Source organism: Bubalus bubalis, chromosome 15 (genome assembly GCF_019923935.1).
Source record: "Bubalus bubalis isolate 160015118507 breed Murrah chromosome 15, NDDB_SH_1, whole genome shotgun sequence".
Lineage (NCBI taxonomy): Eukaryota > Metazoa > Chordata > Mammalia > Artiodactyla > Bovidae > Bubalus > Bubalus bubalis.
Window position 1 is genome coordinate 7,267,462 of NC_059171.1, and position 23,840 is coordinate 7,291,301.

General features: G+C 38.3%; 1 pseudogene; it reads right to left on the minus strand.

Moving 5' to 3' along the window:
- The window catches only part of LOC102390083, a 34,759-nt pseudogene extending 14,460 nt beyond the window's left edge, over window positions 1–20,299 (minus strand).
- Between the last annotated feature and the right edge of the window lie 3,541 nt (window positions 20,300–23,840).

Genomic DNA, 23,840 nt, shown 5'->3' on the forward strand with positions numbered 1-23,840 from the left:
ACAAACAGTAAAAATAAAAATACTTACTAGCATAGTTCTTCTGTTGTAGATGTCTTACTCTTCTAACACAATTTTTATTCCTTTCTTTCAAAAACCTCCACTTTTCCATTGTTTGGAACCCTTGTGATAGACAAGGGGACCAATCTATACTGTAATGATGGGGGTACTTCCTAAGGCTGAGTTTAAACATACTCTTTTTTTTTTTTTTCAGATGTGGGCAAATAATCTAATGAAAAAAATTGATGTTTACCTGGAAATATTGAGAACAGATATTGCAAAATGATCCTTTTTTTCTGTTCTTTCAGAACAACAGCTGTAAGGGATGCACTGTGCTTATTGCATCCATCAGTATTCTGATAGGAAAACAGAAGCTTTCCTAGGCATTTCAAGCAGTAAAGATTGCAATACAGGTTATTAGAGGCTTACACAGCTTTTGAAGGACTGGAATGTAAACATGAGAGACCATTGTTAGATTTTGAGAAAATCAGAAGTGCAGGATTTACAGGAAATCATTTCAGTCATTTCAGATGCTGCAGAAACAATGTGGGAGATTCCATTATAACAGGATGTTGGGAAGGTAATGGCAAAACCCACGTGTGTAAACTCTTTCTGCCCACACACCTGCCTACAAGCTGTAGAATAATGGCTTCTCCTTCTCTTAGGATTTTCAAACATCCTGAAAATGTGCTACTTGTTAGAATCTAACAGGAAATTCTGCTAACAAGAAGCTCCAGAAAACATAGCTCTCAGACCCCTTGCTTGTGAACTAGGGGAGGGTAAGGAAGGCAGCAAGGATGATATTGTGTCACAACAGGAAATCTGGAAATGAGACTTGTCCTGTAGCCATCTGGCTTCTACATAGAGGAAAACCATCTCCAAGTAGACGTCATTAGAGTCATACAGATCTGAGATGGAATTCTAATATTCTTAACCTCAAGATTCAGCTATCTGTTAGACTTCTCAATTACCTAAACCAATTCTTGTATTGCATTAAAAATCCTTCCACTTCATTAAAGTGTTTATGGCTTGTTTGTGGTTTTTTGCATTAAAATTCCATCTGTAGAAACCAAGAGGGTCTTCATTAATGCAAACAGAAGCAGAACGATTGTGGACTGTGATCTTAATTAATCTGTCTTTTCTTTGATTATGTGAAGATAATGTCTCACAAATGAATGGTGCCTTAGCTTGGGCTGCCAAAACAACGTGCCATGCAACAGATGGCTTAAACAATAGAAGTTTACTTTCTCATAATTCTGGAGGTTAGAAGTTTGAGATCAAAGGGATCAATGGGTTTGTGTTCTTACGTGTACTTCTTTCCTGACTTGTAGACTTGTAGACTGGTGCCAACTTGCTATGTGCACACATAGGAATTCCTGAGGATGCACTCATGGAGGGTAAGAAAGACAGTAAGCTTTCTGGTGTCCCTTATAAGGGCACTAATCTTATCCTAGGAGCCCACTTCATGACTCAATTTAAATTTAATTATCTCCTAAAGGCTTCGTTTGCAAATTATAATACATTGGGTCTTAGGGCTTTAAGATATGCATTTTGAGAGACTTAATGCAATCCATGCTATTCCATCCCTCTCCTCCCCCACCAAATACATGTCCTCTCACATTCATTCTATCCCCACAGCAAGCAAAGTCTTAACACATTCCTATATAAATTCATATAAAGTGTCATCAAAATATCTAAATTCAGTCTGAATGAGATTTAAGATACAGTTCTTCCTGAGGTAAAATTCTTCTCCAGCTGCGACCCTGTGAAATCAGACTGAATAAAAATAGATTAAAAATGGTCAAAATCCTAAGCAGACAACTTACCAAAAGGCATTTAAGCATATGAAAGGATATTCCACATGATTTGTTATTAGTGCATTGGAAATTAAAACAGTGCATTATCATTATAAAGCTGGAACACAGAAACACCAAATCCTGGTAAAAGTGTGGAGTAAAATAAATTCATTCATTGCTGATGGCCATGAAAAAATGGTACAGCCACTTTGGAAGACAGTTTGGTAGTTTTATACAAAATTAAACACATTTTAGCATACAATCTAGCTACCACAGTCCTTGTAATTTATCCAAATGGTCTGAAAACTTATTATGTCCACAAAAAGTTCTGCATGCAGGTGTTTGTAGAAGCTCTATTTATAAGTGCCAAAGCTTGGAAGCAATAAAGATGTTCTTTAGTAGGTAAGTGATTTAACAAACTGTGCTACATGCAGACACAAATATTATTTGGTGATAAAAGAAAATAATTTATCAAGTTACGAAAAGATATGGAGACAATTTATCTGCATATAACTAAATGAAAGAAGACCAAAAAATGGATACTGTGTGATTTCAACTATATGAAGTTCTGAAATATAATAATCATGGAGACAATGAAAGATCAGTGCCTGCCAGAGATTGGAGAGAAGGAGGGAAAACAGTCAGATTGGGAAATTTTTAGGGCACTGAAAACATTGGCTCTCTGTATATTTATACAATGGTAAGTACATGTCATTATGCATCCCTCAAAACCCACATAATGCACAGCACTTAGAAGGAACCCAATATAAACTATGAACTTTGGGTGACAATGATGTATCAACGTAGGTTCGTAGATTGTAACAAATGTACCATTGCAGTAAGGAATATTGGTAGTGAACATTTGTGAGGATAAGGGATTCATCCTATCGTTCACTATACCTTTTGCTCAATTTTTCTTTGAACCTGAAACTGCTCTAAAAATAAAATCTATTTTTTAAAAGTTAAACACATACTTAGTGAAACACCCAAGTCCACTCCTAGTGATGTTCCTAAGATATTAAAGCACACATTCACAAAGATTTGCCTGCAAATGCTCAGCAACATTCATAGATGCTAAAAATTGGAAACAATCTAAATGTTCATCAACATGTTATTGGATAAAGTGAATCTGATTATCCATCGAATTAACATAATTAACCAATAAAAAGGAAGGAAATACTGATACATGCTACAACATGAAAGAACTTCAAAAACATTATGCTAAGTAAATGAAGTGTGATGTCAGCCATACATTGCATGATTCCACTTATAAGAAACATCCAGAAAGGGTAAACTAGGAAAACAGGAAATGGTGTTCTTTAGGGATGGATTAGGGATGGAATGCAAACAGATAAGAGGAATGCTTTGGAAGTGATGAACATATTCTAAAACTGAATTTTGATGGTTCCCCAACTCTATAAATTCATTTAAAATATTTCAATCACACACACACAAAGTGTGAACTTTATGGTGTGCAAATTTTTACGAATAAAATTGTTTAAAATGACAGCTTTTTTTTTTTTTTTTTGGCAATTTCCAAGCTTCATTCTAAAACTCACAGTAAAATTCAAAGGACCTAAAGTAAGAGAAAAAAAAAAAAAAACCCTTTGAGAAAGAACAAAGTCTGAGAGCTAATACCAAATGATTTTAAGATAAAATAAAATTAAAGTAACAATACAGCACAATATTTTGCATCAAGATGGAGAAATAGATCAATAGAATTAAGTATGGAGTCCAAAACATGTTCGCATGTATATAGACAAATTGGTTTTGACAAAATAAAAAGCAATTCTGTAGATAAAGAAAGACTTTCAGTATACTGTTTACTAAAATAATTGAATTCCATATGGAAAAGGTAAATTTTGACCAATATCTTGCACCAGATAAACAAATTAGCTTAAAACTGATTATATACCTAAGCATAAAAATCTGACAGCTTTCCAAATGGCTCAGCAGGTAAAGAATCCACCTGCAATGCAGGAGACTCAGGAGATACGGGTTTCATCCCTAGGTAGGGAAGATCCCTCGGAGGAGGAAATGGCAACCTGCTCCAGTCTCTTGCCTGGAGAATCCCATGGACAGAGGAACCTGATGGGCTACAGTTCAAAGGGGTGCAAAAAATTGGACGTGACCGAGCACAGAAGTATAAAAGCTAAAATAATGAAACTTCCAGAAGAAAGCATGAAAAAATGTTTGTAACCTTGGATTAGGTGAAGAATTCTTAGATATGATATTGAAAACAAAAGCTATACAAGACAAATAATAATCTAGATTTCATTAAAGTTAAAAACATCTTATCTTTGAAAGACACTCATAGGAGAATGAACACAACTGGGAAAAAACTTTGCAAAGCATAGATATAATAAAGAATTGTATTCAGATTAAATAGAGAACATTCAAAATCAAACAAAAATGATGACAACAAAACCTAAAAAATGACCCAACATTTGAGCAGACACAGTGTCAAAGAATATTGGATTTCAAACAAGCACATGAAAAAGTGCTCAACACCACGAGTGTAAAGCAAAGGAAAATAAAAAGAAAAGAAAACCATAAGATACTGCTATGTAAGTATTACAGTGTCTAAATTTGAAACTCTGACTATATCAAGTGTTGGCGAGATTGTAAAAACAAACTGAACTCTCACACACAGCTGGTACAGATCCAAAATGATATAACCACTCTGGAAAACAGTTTGGCAGGGTAACATGCTAAGCATACCCCTGTTATTTTTCTTTTATGTATTCTCCCAGGAAGAAAGATATGTCTATACAAAGCCTTGTGCACAAATATTAATAGCAATTTTAATTGAAATAGACAAAAGCCAGAATCAGCAAAATTGTTCCTCAATAGGTGCACAGATAAATTACAGTATACTTATGCAATGGAATTCTACTCAGCAATGATAAAAAGTGAGCTATTGATATACAACTTGGATGGGTGGGCATCAAAATAATTATGCTAAAGAAGTTAGATAAAAATATTATACACTGTATTATTGCACTTTTATAAAACTCTAGAATGTACAAACTAACCTGCAGTGATAACCAATCATTGTTTTCCCATAAAGAGAGGGATTGACAAAGAAAGTTAAAAAAAACTTTAGAAAGTGAGAGATGTTTATTATCTTAATGATATTGCTAGTCCCACAGGTGTATAAGGACATAAAACCTATCAAATTTAAAGTTTTAAATCCCTGCATTTACTTTATGTCAGTTACATCTCAATAAAGTGATGAAGGAACGAGCAGTACAAGATAAATTTAGAGAGGAGGTTGGGACCCAAATTAGGCGGGCTCAACAAAGTTTGTACAAATTTTAAATTTTTAATGAGAGAGGGAAATTTTTTAAATGCTTTAAGAAGGAAGGATACATTTTAATTAGCATATATTTGTTGATGAAATTAGGAGAACACAGAATGTGACCCAGGATAGATCATTTTGCTTAACAAGTAGAGCGATCATAGTGTTGGAAGACCGTTACAATCCACCAGGAGCTGAGGTTGTGAAACATGACCCACCAAAGTGTTTGGAGCTCCCACGGAGCATTAACAGATACATTAATTAATGTAAGGAGGCTAATATTACCAATGTAAGGAAAGCACTGACTAACTACAGGGTTTTTACACCAATATGGCACCCCACTCCAGTACTCTTGCCTGGAAACTCCCATGGACAGAGGAGCCTGGTAGGCTTCAGTCCATGGGGTCGCGAAGAGTTGGACACGGGACACGACTGAGCGACTTCACTTTCACTTTTAACTTTCATGCATTGGAGAAGCAAATGGCAACCCACTCCAGTGTTCTTGCCTGGAGAATCCCAGGGACGGCAGAGCCTGGTGGGCTGCCGTCTGTGGGGTCGCACAGAGTCAGACACAACTGAAGCGACTTAGCAGCAGCAGCAGCATATGCATGTGAGGGTAGAGAGAACTAAAGATTGGTAAAGAATGTTTAAAGCTGGAGTGTGCATAGAAGAAGCTGCCTAAATTCAAAATTTTGTTAATGCCCTCCTCTCAGTGATCAGTGCAAAGAAGTGGAGGAAAACAATAGAATGAGAAAAACTAGAGATCTCTTGAAGAAAATTAGAGATACCAAGAGAACATATTATGCAAAGATGGGCTCAATAAAGGAAAGAAATGGTATGGACCTATCAGAAGCAGAAGATATTAAGAAGAGGTGGTAAGAATACACAGAAGAACTGTACAATAAAGACCATTACAACCAAGATAATCATGATGGTGTGATCACTTACCTAAAGCCAGGCATTCCTGGAATGTGAAGTCAAGTGGGCCCTAGGAAACATCACAATGAACAAAGCTATTGGAGGTGATGGAATTCCAGTTGAACTATTTCAAATCCTAAAAGATGATGCTCTGAAAGTGCTACACTCAATATGCCAGCAAATTTGGAAAACGGTAGTGGCCACAGAACTGAAAAAAGGTCAGTTTTCATTCCAATCACAAAGAATGGCAATGCCAAAGAATGTTCAAACTACTGCACAATTCCACTCATCTCACACACTAGCGAAGCAATGCTCAAAATTCTCCAAGCCAGGCTTCAGCAATACATGAACCATGAACTTCCAGATGTTCAAGCTGATTTTAGAAAAGGCAGAGGAACCAGAGATCAAATTGCCAACAACCACTGGATCATCGAAAAAGCAAGCGAGTTCCAAAAAATATCTATTTCTGCTTTATTGACTATACCAAAGCCTTTGACTGTGTGGATCACAACAAACTGTGGAAAATTCTGAAAGAGATGGGAATACCAGACCACCTGACCTGCCTCTTGAGAAATCTGTATGCAGGTCAGGAAGCAATAGTTAGGACTGGACATGGAACAACAGACTGGTTCCAAATTGGAAAAGGAGTACATCAAGGCTGTATATTGTCACCCTGCTTATTTAACTTATATGCAGAGTACATCATGAGCAATGCTGGGCTAGATGAAGCACAAGCTGGAATCAAGATTGCTGGGAGAAATATCAGTAACCTCAGGTATGCAGATGATATTACCCTTATGGCAGACAGTGAAGAAGAACTAAAGAGTCTTTTGACAAAAGTGAAAGAGGAAAATGATGTTAAAACTCAACATTCGGAAAATTAAGATCATGGCATCCAGTCCAATCACTTCATGGCAAATAGATGGGGTAACAGTGGAAATGGTGGCAGACTTTACTTTTTTGGGCTCCAAAAATCACTGCAGATGGTGATTTCAGCCATGAAATTAAAAGATGCTTACTCCTTGGAAGGAAAGTTATGACCAACCTAGATAGCATATTGAAAAGCAGAGACTACTTTGCCAACAATGGTCCATCTAGTCAAGGCTATGGTTTTTCCAGTGGTCATGTATGGATGTGAGAGTTGAACTGTGAAGAAAGCTGAGCGCACAAGAATTAATGCTTTTGAACTGTGATGTTGGAGAATCCCTTGGACTGCAAGGAGATCCAACCAGTCCATCTTAAATGAAATCAGTCCTGAATATTCATTGGAAGGATTGATGCTGAAGCTGAAACTATAATATTTTGGCCACCTGATGTGAAGAACTGACTCATTTGAAAAGACCCTGATGCCAGGAAAGATTGAAGGCAAGAGGAGAAGGGGATGACAGAGGATGAGATGGTTGGATGGCATTACCGACTCAATGGACATGAGTTTGAGTGAGCTCTGGGAGTTCATGATGGACAGGGAGGCCCAGCGTGCTGTGATTCATGGGGTCGCAAAGAGTCGGATATGACTGAGCAACTGAACTGAACTAAACACTTCTCTCAAATGCCTCACAATCCCCAAATATCTTTTTAAATCTTCTCTGTCCTACCATATTCCAGTAAGTCTATTTGGGCAATTTTTGTTTGATCTAAAGAGATACGTAGTATTTCATCAATTTTACACTAACTATCATGTTTCTTAATACTCATGTTTATTCTTTAGTGTAATGGACTTGCCATGGAAACACGGCAAATTGAAATTTTTTTTCTTTAGGAATATGAGAATATATGAAAAATTAAAGTTAGCAGTAACACAGAAGAAAGAAAACACTGGAATGTAGAGATTATGAACTAGAAAAAACACAGATGAGCAAAAGTGGAATTTCAGAAATTAATGACAAGTTAAACAGATTATTAAAGGTTTTTGTACAGTTTTCAAGTTCTTAGGTAAATCAGCTACATAAAGCCAAGGTCTTGACTCATCCATCAGTAGAATAATTTTCCATATTCTCTTTCCTGCCAGTTTACTCAGAATACTGTTTTTTCCCAAGTACAGAAAAAAAAAAAAAAAAAAAACCAGACATGCCTCCTAATGAAAGCCATTTGTAATGTGAAAGGATCTTTACTTAAGAAAGAAGTTAAAGATTCAATAAGGTAATTAGGAAGCTAAAAATGCTCTTTAAATTACACCTTGTGAAGACTTCACCTGAAGTTCTTTGCATTCAAAGTTGATCATTTATATCCTAGGCATATGGAATCGATTTGTGCTCTCAAATATATATGCAAGGTCCTACTTTCTCACCAGATCTAGGAATTTCAGGATTTGACTCATAAATAAAAGCTAAAATGTTAATCCTATTGCCACTCCATTCACTACTGCAAAAATGTGCCTTTCCCAGTCATGAAGCTAGAAATGTTAATAATGAATTGTGTTTTAAAAAAAAGAAATTTTCTAATTAGCCAACAGGACCCCACCAAATACAGATAAAATTTTGGTCTCCACTTAAAATAGGAGAGCATCCATTATATTTTTAATGACATCTAAGAGCTGCATTTTAGGTAGTGAAGGGGATTTTTCATTACATTAATTGTGATTAAAAAAGATAGCATTTAAAATTTTTGAGTTGAAAGACCTGGAATAATCAATGTAATATTTAACGTTAAGAGCACAGTTGGAAGAATGATAACACCTAAGAGTTACTGTAAAGCTACAGTAATAAAGACTGTAGTTTGGGTGGAAGAACAGACAAAAAGATCAATGAAAGGTAGGGATCCCAGAAACTATCCATGTAAATGGTTAACTGATGCATTGCAAGGGCGCAAAGGCAATACCATGGAGTAGACAGGCTCTCAACAAATGGTGTAGAATAACTGGACACACACATGCAAAAGACAGGAATCTAGACACGGACCTTTCACAACAGATAACTCAAAATGGAATACAGAACTAAAAATAAAATGCAAAACTATAAAACTCCTATGGCATGGTGAGTTTTTTTAGATACAACACTAAGATATACTCCATGAAAGAAATAATTGGTATGCTGAACTTCATTAAAATTAAAAACTTTATATTTTTATATTATATTATGTTATATAAAAATATAACATAATTATGAAATAAAGAATTGGAGGATCTACACTCCTAAATGGACTTCCCTGGTGGCTCAGACATAAAGCGTCTGTCTACGATGCTGGAGACCCGGTTGGATCCCTGGGTTGGGAAGATCACTTGGAGAAGGAAATGGCAATCCACTCCAGTACTCTTGCCTGGAAAAATCCCATGGATAGAGGAGCCTGGTAGGGTCCATGGGTCACAAAGAGTCGCACACGACTTCACATTCACATTCACGTTCACGTCACTCCTAAATATTTAAATATTGCAATCTTTTTCTCCACAAGTTTTTATTTGATACAGAATGACACAAGGTTTCAAGAAATATATTGAAAACTATTACAATAGCTTTGTCTATGCCAAAAAAGGGGGGGTGGGGAGAAAGATATCCTGATAGTGAGGGTGGGGGTTTCCCCTGAAGGAACTGACCTTTCCCACAGCTCCTTCCTGCTGTGTAGAAAATGAGTGGTTTCTTTTTCTTTTTTATAATATACTTATAATTATATTATTATAACTATGAATTATTAATATGAATATAATTATACTATTTTATAGTTATAATTATAAATAATTATAGTATAGAATATATTATATAATATTTTGTGAAAATAATGATATAACATATATTATAATTTAATATTATATGTTATATACATTTTTATATATTTTACATCTATATTTTAAATATATATTTATATTATAAACATTATATAATATTACATATTATCATATGTATTATATATGAATATATATAATATATTATTAGATCAGATCAGTCGCTCAGTCGTGTCCGACTCTGCAACCCCATGAATCGCAACACACCAGGCCTCCCTGTCCATCACCAACTCCCAGAGTTCACTCAGACTCACTTCCATCGAGTCCATGATACCATCCAGCCATCTCATCCTCTGTTGTCCCCTTCTCCTCCTGCCCCCAATCCCTCCCAGCATCAGAGTCTTTTCCAATGAGTCAAGTCTTCACATGGGGTCGCAAAGAGTCGGACACGACTGAGCGACTGAACTGAACTGAACTGAACTGAACTGAAAGACAGTGGATCAACCAGTTAAGCTAGTGCAAAGATTAAAAGATAAAAGAGACCAAAAAAAAAAAAAAATCAACTTTAACTACAGTAAAGAGTTAAGGGATAAACATAAAGCTATCAAATGTGACAATATATAAAACGTGGTGGAGGGAGAGTAAAAAATGCAGAACTTCAAGAACGTGCTTGAACTTAAACGACTATCAGTTTAAAACAAGTAGATAAAATAGGTTGGCATCAATAAACTTTATGGAAACCATATAATGTTCTATATTGTCACATTTGATAGCTTTATGCTTATCCCTTAACTCTTTACTGTAGTTAAAGTTGATTTTTTTTTTTTTGGTCTCTTTTATCTTTTAATCTTTGCACTAGCTTAACTGGTTGATCCACTGTCTTTCAGTTCAGTTCAGTTCAGTTCAGTCACTCAGTCGTGTCCGACTCTTTGCGACCCCATGAATCGCAGCACGCCAGGCCTCCCTGTCCATCAACAACTCCCGGAGTTCACTCAGACTCACATCCATTGAGTCAGTGATGCCATCCAGCCATCTCATCCTCTGTCGTCCCCTTCTCCTCCTGCCCCCAATCCCTCCCAGCATCAGAGTCTTTTCCAATGAGTCAACTCTTCACATGAGTTGGCCAAAGCACTGGAGTTTCAGCTTTAGCATTATTCCTTCCAAAGAAATCCCAGGACTGATCTCCTTCAGAATGGACTGGTTGGATCTCCTTGCAGTCCAAGGGACTCTCAAGAGTTTTCTCCAACACCACAGTTCAAAAGCATCAATTCTTCGGCACTCAGCCTTCTTCACAGTCCAACTCTCACATCCATACATGACCACTGGAAAAACCATAGCCACTGTCTTTAATGCGCATTTACTTTAAACAGTGAACATTTTTTCTTTTACATATTTTATTATTTCTTTTTATAATCTTACAGTTTTTTTTTTTCCTTAAAGATGACACTTTAACATTTCTTGTAATGTCAGTTTAACGGTGATAAGCTCTTTTAGTTTTTTCTTGTGTGGGAAACCCTATGACTCCTACTCTGAATACTAATATTGTTAGGTAGAATATACTTGGTTCTAGTTTTTTTTTTGCTTGTTTGTTTGTTTTTCCTTTCCTCTAAGCACCTTAAATATATCATGCCACTCCATCTGTCTTGCCAAGTTTCTGCTGAAAAATCAGCTGATAAACTTTTGGAATTTCCCTGGGATATGATTCTTTGGTTTTATTTTGGGACATTTAAAACTGTCTTTTTATCTTTTAACTTTTGTCTTTTTAATCATGATACGTCTTGGTGTCAGTGTCTTTGGGTTTATCTTGCTTGGAACACTTGGTGCTTCTTGGACCTGCATGTATTTCCTTCAGGTTAGGAAAAATTTCAACCATTATTTCTTCAAATATATCCTTTGACCCTTACTGTCTCTCTTTTCTTTGTGAGATCCCTATGAGTCAAAAGTTAGCACACTTGACATCGTCTCAGAGGTCCTTTAAACTATTCTTATTTTCTTAAATTTTATTATTCTGATTAGATGTTTTCCACTATTCTAAGTCTCTTATACATTCTTCTGTATCATCTAATCTGCTGTTAAATTCATTGAGTCATTTCAGTTATTGTATTATTCAGCTCTGATTGGTTCTTTTTTATATTTTCTAGTTCTTTGTTGAATCTCTAGTTGTGTTCCTTTATTATTTTCCTTTAGTTCAGTTAGCATTTTATGAGTATTTTTAAAAAACTTTTTATCAGGTAAATTTCTTTCTTTCTTTTTTTTTTTGGTCATTTGGAACACATTCCTCTGTCTCCTCTTTCTGTCTGACTTTCTCTGTCTCTATGAAATTAGATGAAACAGGAACCTATTTCAGTCTAGAAGATGTGTCTTTCTCTGAGAGCATCCCCATGCAGTTTGTGAGTGCCCAGTGACTTTGACTGGAGAGCTGCACCTGAAGCAAGCATGGACCATCCTTAGAGGCCGTGGGGACCGCTGCCTTGGCAGGCAGTAGAGTTGGAGCTGGAGGGACTAGATCCAAAGCTGATGTGACCTGAGGCTTCTCCCCTGGTGCAATGGAGGTCACTGCCTTGGTCAAGGCTGGGATTAATGCTGGAAGGGCTGGAGCTCTGGTCCAGAGTGCTCCTTTGTAGTCAAAATTAATTGTGGCCTCTCCCTGGCTCAGTGGTGGCTGCCACTTTGGTTGGGGGTGTGAATCCAGGGCATGAGATGCTAGAGTCACAGTCCAGCTTCTCCCTGGACTTGACCAGAGACAGGACTGGAGCTAGAGGGTCTGAAACAGCAGCCTGGAGTAAGCCTTGGGTTGTTTCTGTGGCAGTTGCTACCTTCACAAGGTGTAGGTCTGGAGCTGGAGAAGCTGGAGTCAGAACCTGGGGCAGGCTGGGGGCCATGCTAGGGCAGTATTGGTAGGACAGCAAGAGCCCCAGACAGTTTTCAGTCTTCGGCTTCTGTGCTGGGACCAGGAACAAGCAAGTCCACCCATGTGCTCTTCAAGAGGAAAGTCTCAGTTTCCTACAGCCCTTCAGTAAGTCCCACCAGCTTCCAGACCAGACGAGGGGGCTCATCTTCCCAATGCTGAATCCCAGGGCTGGGGTTCCCAATGTAGGGTTTAAACTTTATTCTTCAGAGATGATTCCTGAGCCTGCGGTATCCTCTTTCTCTTCTGAGTCTCCCACTAAGTGTGTGGGTGCCAACTAAATTGCTTGTCGTCCTGCCCTACCAGACTCCTTCTGGTTCTTTCTTTACATGTTTTATTGTAGATTAATTCTGCTGGTCTTCATGTCATTCTTGGAGCAAGTGGTTCTAAATGTGGTTGCAGTTTTGTTGTGTTCATGGATGGAGGTGAGTTCAGGGTATTAGTTGTGTTAGTCACTCAGTCGTGTCTGACTCTTTGAAACCCCATGAACTGTAGCCCACCATGGACTCCTCCAGGCAAGAATACTGAAGTGGGTAGTCATTCCCTTCTTCTCGGTATCTTCCCAATCTGGAGATAGATCACAGAACTCCTGCATTGCAGGCAGATTCTTTACAGTCTGACCTACTACTCTGCTATCTTGATCCCACCTCTTGCCTAACTATAACACACTCAACAGGTAATTCTCTCCCCCTCAATATTTTTTTTAATACACTTTGTAGAAGGTTAAATGAAATTCCTGAAATGCTACCTGTCATTGTATTTTGTTCTTTTCTGCTCACATTTGGCATAATATGTGATAAATCACTGTTACAATGATAATTTTGAATCTAATCTAGTGCATAAGAAAGTAAATTTTTTGAAAACTACAAATTGATTGTGACACACACACACACAGTTTTGTATTCTTGTTGAGAACCAAGGAATTAAATGATCTCAAAATAATCACAGACTTTATGAAGTCTGCTGCTGCTAAGTCGCTTCAGTCGTGTCTAACTCTGTGTGACCCCATAGAAGGCAGCCCATCAGGCTCCCCCGTCCCTGGGATTCTCCAGGCAAGAACACTGGAGTGGGTTGCCATTTCCTTCTCCAAGAACAAAAGCTATCCCCCCCCCCTAAATATTGTTCAATAACACTGTTTTAATAGTTACACTGTTGCAAGGAGGAAGCCAATCCTGACTCCATGTTGGAAATGGTTTCTTTGACTTGCTTCTCTTATTATGATCATACTTAATGGCTTGGCTGGCTAATATAACATAAAATTGTGGTTCTATATATAAACACCGTAAACTTTCTTGTAATACCCAATTGCCTTTGTATATACTGTGTGTACTAGTTTAAAATAAGTTTTTTAACTCCAGAGGCCTTATTGTAGCTCCAGCTAATTTGTATTTGACTTTCATCATTAGATCCTAGACTTCTAAGAATTCTGCAGGACCACTGTGACATTGGAAAAATTTTTTACATCATGGCTTCTGTATTTTAAGAGCCTACAGTTTTAACTAGCCCACCTGATCACAGACAAATGAAGGAAGTGTGTGTGTGTGTGTGTGTGTGTGTGTGTGTATGCATAAATAAGAAACTTCCCTGGTGGCTCAGACTACAATGTGGGAGGCCGGGGTTCAATCCCTGGGTCAGGAAGATCTTCTGAGAAGGAAATGGCAACCCACTCCAGTATTCTTGCTTGGAAAATCCCATGGACAGAGGAGCCTGGTAGGCTACAGTCCATGGGGTCGCAAAGGGTCAGACACGACTGAGCGACTTCACTTTTTTTTTTTTTTTCCACTAAATAAGATCAGCAAAGTCATTTTTCACATCAAAAATAAATTTCCCAAAATTTTGATTTTAAGAAGGTATAAATAGCCAACATTTTCAATTTAATGGTAAGGCAATACAGGAAACTTTGAGTATAAGTTCGTCAAGTTCAAGAGATCAGCTTGTTTTCAGCTAAATTGTCTTAAAAAACATTTCAAAGAAAGCTTTTTCATTTAATTCATCAGTGTTTCCATTCTTCTTTGTGGAAGGAAGATTTGGTACTTTTGATGGTACCGGGAGGGATGTGGGAGGGGGGTTTCAGGATGGGGAACATGTGTATGCCCGTGGCAGATTCGTGTTGATGTGTGGCAGAACCAATACAATATTGTAAAGTAATTAGCCTCCAATTAAAATAAATAAATTTAAATTTAAAAAATAAATAAAATGAAAACAAACCAAAAAAAAAATCACTTTTTAACTTGATCTATCCCAGAAACCATCAGATCAGATCAGATCAGATCAGTTGCCCAGTCATGTCTGACTTTTGCAACCCCCATGAATTGCAGCACGCCAGGCCTCCCTGTCCATCACCAACTCCCGGAGTTCACTCAGACTCACGTCCATCGAGTCAGTGGTGCCATCCAGCCATCTCATCCTCTGTCGTCCCCTTCTCCTCCTGCCCCCAATCCCTCCTAGCATCAGAGTCTTTTCCAATGAGTCAACTCTTCGCATGAAGTGGCCAAAGTACTGGAGTTTCAGCTTGAGCATCATTCCCTCCAAAGAAATCCCAGGACTGATCTCCTTCAGAATGGACTGGTTGGATCTCCTTGCAGTTCAAGGGACTCTCAAGAGTCTTCTCCAACACCACAGTTCAAAAGCATCAATTCTTTGGCGCTCAGCCTTCTTCACAGTCCAACTCTCACATCCATACATGACCACAGGGAAAACCATAGCCTTGACTAGATGGACCTTTGTTGGCAAAGTAATGTCTCTACTTTTGAATATGCCATCTAGGTTGGTCATAACTTTCCTAGAAACCATACTGCCTAAGGAAATTGGAAGAAAAAAAAAAAAAGACAAAGAAGAGAATATGGTAAGATCTCTGGAACATTCCTTTTCAGGACAAGTGCTGTTACATGTAAGGAATTTCTCATTCATTGTTAAAAAGAGGAACCAGCTGTTAAAACTGAGTGTTATCCAAAGACATGAAGACTATACTCCAGAGAACAAACAAATCTACCTGAAAGAATTATAACAGAGTGGAAGAAGAGCATAAAAATTTATTAGTTGGGCAAGTGGCTAAAAGAACATTGTAACACGTCGGACTAAAAGTTACATATGCTCTGAAGATGATAGTAAAGCTTGTACTGAAGCTGATAGTTATGAGGTGTTTAAAAGCTGTCATTCTTACAAGATTTCCTTTTATTATAAGCCATATTTTTATGACTCTGAAAATGGCAATAAAGTAATGACCTCATAGAATCTCAGAGTTCTTCCATGAAACACTTTGACACACCCTTCATGGGCTAAATTTCTCCATGATAAAACTAATGGGAAATGAGTTGGTGGGGATGAGAGCTTCCCAGACTTTAATCTGTTTCTGATTTTTTTAACAACTCATTTTTGGAGAAAACTAGCACATCATTTTAGAATGGGTGAAAAATGGAACAGATTATAATTCCATTATTATAGAAATAGTCTAATAATAATCTGCTTAATTACACTGCTTTCTATTGAGTACACAATATAATTTTTATCAGTCTTTCAACAGAGAGAAATTCTGTTCATAATGCCAGACAACAACTCGAAGAACATCACGTCATACATGATTTACTACTGAAAATTGTGGGAATAAACTTGGTTTCTGGTATTCATTAAAATACTATTTCTATTTAAAATTAGTTGATTCTCAGTTTCCTTGTTTTCTACAAATTTTGATATTTCATTCATTTCTACATATTTTCTTCTGCTTTAAGATATTTAAGATGATGCATACATCCATATTTTAAAAACAATGCTTACTGAGCTTTTAAAATTAGAAGTTATTCCATGTACATTTTAGAAACTCTGGAAAACACAAAAACTAAAAGTATAAAAGTTTTAAAAATAAATAGAATCCTTTCTTCCACTACAAAGAGATAAATACTACGATGGCTAATCTTATGTGTCAACTTGGCTATGCTCTGGTGCCAAGTTGTTTGGTTAAACACTATTCTAGATGTTGCTATGAAACTATTTTACATTTAAAATAATTGCCTTTAAGAAAAGGGCATTTTTCCATAATGTGTATGTGACTCATCCAAAGAGTTGAAGTGCTTAACAGAAAAAACAGGTTTTTCAGAGAAAAAAGGTTCTGCGTCAAAATTGTAATGTAGAAATCCTATCTAATTTCCCAGACTGCTGGCTTCACCTCTGGATTTCAGACTCAAGACTGCGACTTGACTTTTTGCCTGTTTTGTGGATTTTAGACCTACCAGTCACCACAATTAGGGGAATCAATACCTCAGAACAAATCCTTCTCTCGTCCTCTACCTATCTCTTTCTATATATATATGCAAAGTGTTGTATTATATACATATAATATTCTATATATGTATATATATATATATGCAAAGTGAGAAACAAGAAATTAAATGATCTCAAAATCTTCACAGAATTTATGAAATATGTGTATATATATGTATATATATATATATAGAGAGAGAGAAAGTCACTGCCTCTAGTTATCGATTTTGTATGGAAAGAGGAGTATCCTCTGGTAAGAATAAATACAGATTCATTAGCCCTGGAAAAGGGCTTTGTTGGTGAGTCAGATACCTAGAAGAAAAATTGGTGGAAGAAATATCTGTGAATGTACCTATCTGAGGGAGAACCCAGTACAAGGGTCTTAGTATCACATGTTCATGCCTACTAGAGTTCAGCTATTGCTGCTGCTGCTGCTGCTAAGGGACGTTAAACCACTACACAGACAGAAAGAGTCAACCAACTGAACTCAACATGATTTTGCTATCAACTTCCCCAGTACTCTCCTAATGCATTTATGTACCCATGATAGCTGAGTACATATATATACAGAGTACATCATGAGAAATGCAGGATTGGAAGAAGCACAAGCTAGAATCAAGATTGCCGGGAGAAATATCAATAACCTCAGATATGCAGATGACACCACCCTTATGGCAGAAAGTGAAGAGGAACTCAAAAGCCTCTTGATGAAAGTGAAAGTGGAGAGTGAAAAAGTTGGCTTAAAGCTCAACATTCAGAAAACGAAGATCATGGCATCCGGTCCCATCACTTCATGGGAAATAGATGGGGAAACAGTGTCAGACTTTATTTTGGGAGGCTCCAAAATCACTACAGATGGTGACTGCAGCCATGAGATTAAAAGACACTTACTCCTTGGAAGGAAAGTTATGACCAACCTAGATGGCATATTCAAAAGCAGAGACATTACTTTGCCAACCACGGTTCATCTAGTCAAGGCTATGGTTTTTCCTGTGGTCATGTATGGATGTGAGAGTTGGACTGTGAAGAAGGCTGAGCGCTGAAGAATTGATGCTTTTGAACTGTGGTGTTGGAGAAGACTCTTGAAAGTCCCTTGGACTGCAAGGAGATCCAACCAGTCCATTCTGAAGGAGATCAGTCCTGGGATTTCTTTGGAAGGAATGATGCTGAAGCTGAAACTCCAGTACTTTGGCCAACTCATGTGAAGAGTGGACTCATTGGAAAAGACTCTGATGCTAGGAGGGATTGGGGGCAGGAGGAGAAGGGGACGACAGAGGATGAGATGGCCGGATGGCATCACTGACTAGATGGACATGAGTCTGAGTGAACTCTGGGAGTTGGTGATGGACAGGGAGGCCTGGCGTGCTGCAATTCATGGGGTCGCAGAGAGTCGGACATGACTGAGTGACTGAACTGAACTGAACTGATGGGTGTGATGAAGGCAAGTATGGAGTCAACAGCCATAAAGCCAAGATAAGTCCTACAACTGCTCAACATCTAATGTGCTCATCACAGAGACAAAAGCTGAAACCCAACTACAGTATCAACACTTAAGGCAAGTACTAGATTATTGGTGGCAAACTGACTTACATCCAGTTCACTCTATTCTGAAAGGAGAAAGGATTTACCTTAGTGCCTGTATTGTCTGCCTTTCCTGTGTCTAGGGCCTCAGCTAGCCCCAATATACAAAAGTTTAAAGTATTAGGGCCACCTCCACATTTCAGAAAACATCACCCAGAACAAAGAGACCCACTGCAATAGCAAAAATTAAACTGAACAAAGTTAAAGAGTCAAGAAAGACTTAATCAAGGATATTGCAATGAGGAGAGAAGCCAAAGCCTGGCCTTAATTCTCTGTCAAAACAGAAGACAGGAGGGATTTTAAATGTTAGGATGAGTTAGTGGAAAAGTATTGGATGGTATTAATGGGGTGGAGCATTTAGATTGGTCAATGGGATGTGTCGGACACATTGAGTTATTTCTGAATTTACAAAAGATTTTCTCGGATTAGTCATCTGTGTTTGTTAACTGGCATGCATAGAAGTTAAGATTCTACCTTCCCACAGAATCTGGGAGATAGGGGTCCTTTACGCTTCAAAGGAATGGCTCTGAGTATTTGAAAATAACTTTCTGGGGTTGTAAAATTGGTAAGAGGCTGTCAAAAAAATATTCATGTCAAAGGGACAGATTATAAGTTTTCCTAAAGTAAATTCTCTAAAAGGGAAATTAGGGTCTGGAAGTGAAGGGAAGTGAAAGTCGCTCAGTCATGTCTGACTCTTTGCGACCCCATGTAGCCCCCACCAGGCTCCTCTGTCCATGGAATTCTCCAGGCCAGAATATTGGAGTAGGCAGCCCATTCCCTTCCCCAGGGGATCTTCCCAAACCAAGAATTGAACCCAGGTCTCCCGCATTGCAGGCAGATCCTTTACCATCTGAGCCACAAGGATTTGAAGTCTATCTGAAATTTAGTCCAGCTGAGAGGAAAATCAAGGCTCTCTTCAACACCAATTTATGGCAAAGGAGACGAAGCAGTGGGCATTTGAACAAGGTATACACTGATTCTACCAAATAAACTGACAGCAGGATAGATCAATGGAATAACCTTTTGACAAAACACTTAAAGTACAGACTTAAAGATAAGATCCTGCAGGAATAGGGGAGCCTCTTCCAGGAAGACATATATACCTTAAATCAATAAACTTCATATGGTGCTGTGTCCCAAATTAGAGCGTATAGGTTCAGGAACCAAAGATTAGAAGTAGGAGCAGCCCAGCCTACCATCATCCCAGAATTTGTCCCTGGAAATTCAATCCTGTGGGTGCAGAAATCATAGTTCTCAAGAAACACAGCTACAACGGAGCACAGACTTGTTCCCATTGAGTGTTAAGCTACAGTTGCTGCTCTATCATTTCCAGCTTTTCCTGTGAGACCAGTACGCTCACACTGGCTTCCAGAGACAATTGTGTGCCTTCCTTCTCAACATGTAATTTTGCATTAGCAGCTTGAAATTAGGCAAGGTGGAAATTGCAAGCATTACAAATCTAACCTTCACAGTCCTGCTCCCAAAGTTGGCTCTTCAACATTTCCCAGCACATCACCGACAGCAGAAGAGGAAAGGAGTCTTCATCCTCGTGGGAGTAATTGGCCTTAACTATAAGGAAGAGGCAGATACTCCATTGGCCAAAGCAGTGGTAACTCTGAACTCAAAGTACCTTGACCTTAACTGAGGGGCACTACAAGTTTCCTAATCACTTTCATGTGTCAGAGAACCAGTTATTCCTCCAACCGCGTTGCTAAGAGAAGTCTTTGGACACATTCACCACAAAGACTCTCAACTTTTTGGCCCTAGAAAGTAGAAAGAGTTTTTTCTCTTCCTATTAAAAAAGAAAGAAAAAACAAAAAACAAAAACACTCATTTTCTCCACAGCAGGAAGGAGCTGTGGGAACAGTCAGTTCCTTCAGGGGAAACCCCCACCCTAACTATCAGCACTTGTTCTTTCTCCCCCCTCCCCCCTTTTTTAACATAGACAAAACTATTCTAGTAGTTTTCAATATATTTTCTGAAACCTAGTGTCATTCTATATCAAACAAAAACTTGTGGAGAAAAGCAATGCAACATCGAAATATTTAGGAGTGTGGATCCTCTAAATCTTTAAGGCATAGAAGGTAAACCCACTTGTGTTACACTTTGCCTTTCACTCCAGAGTATCTCCACTTGAAGCTGTTTTTCCTAAATTAGGTGAGTAATTATATCACTTTTTTGCCGGAGTCCAGCTCCAGCAGCCAGGGAATCAGCCTGAAGGGGTGAGCGGTGTTGGCGGATGATGATGTAGCCTCTGACTCATAGTACGGAACTACATGTTTATTTCAAGCTTCAGGTTTTCTTTTATACTTTGACAAAAGCGTTAGATCAGAGATTTGACATTTTCAGTTTCCCCCACCCAGATTTACTGTCTCCAGAAATCATTGTTGTCCTACAACAGAGTTCCTGACTCTCAGAATCAGCTTTACTATCTATTAACTACTTTCTCTTATGTGTCCTGTACTTAACTTGTGATTACATTGTAACTCATGCTACATTCCTCAGTTTATTTCTTATCTTTCTAAATCCTGTTTGCCCCTAGCATCTTAAGATCACTGTCTCCTAAAAAGGCTTCTAGCTATTCTTAATTATTCCTAAACCCTAAACTCAGCAAACTTGTTTTGCCATATTTCCCTCACAAACAGGTCTCAGAAAACAATTTTTCCCATGGCCTCAAGCTGCGGCCTATATGCTCATCCTGGAACATTCTTTGTAAAGATCCTTGAACAAATATCAATGGTTACTTTATAGATTATTTTCTGGGCACAAATGCAGAAGGCTTTGTGCTTTCTCATGCTTCTCTCAAGCACCTTAACATTCTTCCCAACCAATTCAACCAAAGAAAGGAAAGAACAAGTCAGAATCACAAGGCCTAACTCCTTCATCCCGGGACCATGCCTGCGTGATGAGGAGAGGGGGTTGGGGCCGTGCCTCCATTTTGTCAGTAATGCCTAACGTAGCTCCCAACACTTTTTGGCAACTATCTTGATAATTTTTCTAAAACAATGGACGTCTGTTTTAAAAGTAATTGACTTGTTGATCTTCAGACTCAAAAAGGCCATAATTACCAATCCACTTGGAGAAGGAAATGGCAACCTACTCCAGTATTCTTGCCTGGAAAATTCTAAGGACAGAGTAGCCTGGTGGGCTACAGTCCATGGGGTCACAAAGAGTCAGACACGACTGAGCAGCTAATACACACCAATGCACTTGCATAAAAAAGAAAAAAAAAAAGTTCTTCTTTATGGACATTCCAGTGCACACACTCTAAAAGGCATTTCTTTATATTAAGACATCTTGGTGCATATTACAACACTTCCTACTGTTATACACATTTCCCCTGAACTTATCATACTGACAAATTGCAAATGATGATATGCCAGAATGGGATATATGAAACATATCAATTTGCTTATCAAATGGATTCCCATACACAGCTTGTCTATCAAATCACACATTATATACAGAAAAGTAGTAAAAAAATTAAACAAATATCTATGCATGTCCAGTGTTTTTTTTAAATAAATACCTAAAAATAATATTATTTTGATTCCAAAAGTATGCAGAATTCTAAAAGTTTGCTACATCTTATGAAGTGGACCTTTGGAAGAGAATTAACATTTCATATTCTTCACAACTGTGTAAGGGATCACTTTTTCCCCTTCCTACTTCTAACCAAAGTCTATCATAAAAAACCAACAACTGTATACCAGTGATTATTTTTCCTGCTTTTTGATTCCTATGACCTTATATGTAACTTAAGGGGGCGTGCAGAAGACTTGTGTCTTCCAGGTTCCAGAAAAGATCTGTCCAGGGCAGCGGGGAGAGCTCCTGGTGCCTGTTAGGGACAGAATTGTTCGTATGGACTGAACACAAAAATCGTATGTTGAAGCTCTACTCTGCTCTGTATTTGGAGATAAAGCTTATAAAGAGATATAAGTTTTAACAAGGTCATAAGGGTGAGGCTCTAAAACAATCTGTTGTTCTTAAAAGAAGAAGAGACACATGGGGTACACATACACAGAGAAGCCCCATCTGCATATGTAGCAAGTAGGTGGCCACCTGCAATCCAAGGAGAGAGGCCTCAGGAGAAAGCAAAACTGCCAGCACCTTGATCTTGGACTTCCAACACCAAGAATGGGGAGTAAATAAATTTCTGTAGCTTAAGTCACACAGTCTGTGACTGTTCCTGACCAAGTGGACATGATTCCAATTATAGCAAGAAAGTCTTGAAGGGGACTTGATGTTTAGTTTTTGATGTTGAATGAAGGCTGACGAGGCACATTCTGAGCAAAGAGTTTTGTATGTGGAATGTTATGGGTGGAACTCCCAAGGCAGTTATGTGTACCCAGATGACAGCCAACTTTAGTGCAATGTGTAGCCTTGTTTTGAAAGATATTTTCCAATTAACTGTGCATTGAGACCCAGTGTACTGGGTATGTGGGAGAGGCTTCCAGTTTAATGCAGTCCTCAACACAGAAGCTACATAGTGGAGAGAAAACTTTAAGAAGGGGAAGGTCTCAATCTTGAAGAATTTTAGAGTCTGCATTCCATAGATCCCCTTCACAGGTTGGGAGGGGGATAAGGCTTTCCCAACCAGCTTAGGTCTTCTCCAACATAAGGTCACTTGCAGCAAGGGGAGCCACACAGGAGTACCAAGAGGGAGGAGGCCTTTCACGCTAGACAAAAGCTTTACAAATGCAATGAGTAACCGAGAGCCTTCAATTACAATAGATAACTTGCTCAGCACCAGAGAATACACACTAGGCAAAATGCTTATAAACATGGTGAATGTAGAAAATTATTTAACCATAAATCCATATACCATAAGTCATATACTGGAGAGTGTACACTAGAGAAACACCAATGAATGCGGCAGTTGCAGGAATGTCTTTAACTTGTTCTTCATTTGCAGCCACCAATACCTGTGGCAGAAGTCTTCTCAGCTACACCAGCTGGTGGGTCCTCACAGTGCACCTTAGTAATCTCAAAATGCTTAGAGAACTCAGATCAATGCCACTTCCTTTTCAATTCCTGGAGGGAATCTTGAGTACTTAGAGCCCTTTGGGATTTAAAGTCCCCCCTCCCTGTTGTTCTCCTCATAGACAAGATCTATTTTAACCTCTTCTATCCATCCCATTGGTGAGAGAGGGATTCCCACTCTAGGGCTAGGAGGATGGTTGGACACATGTGGGGGATATGACCGATAGAATTAAAGTAATCACATATACTCACAAGGGAGAAGGACCCTGCATGCCACACAGGACCACACTCACACTGGGGTTGCATCTGGTAACGGAGTGAACAGCCAGGGAGTGTAAGAGACAGGCTTTGTAATATCAAGAGGATGAGGTAACTCCTGGTTCCCGTGGAAGGATGGAATTGAGCTGTTGGAATAATTCTGCAGGTCAGTGGGAAACTAAAACT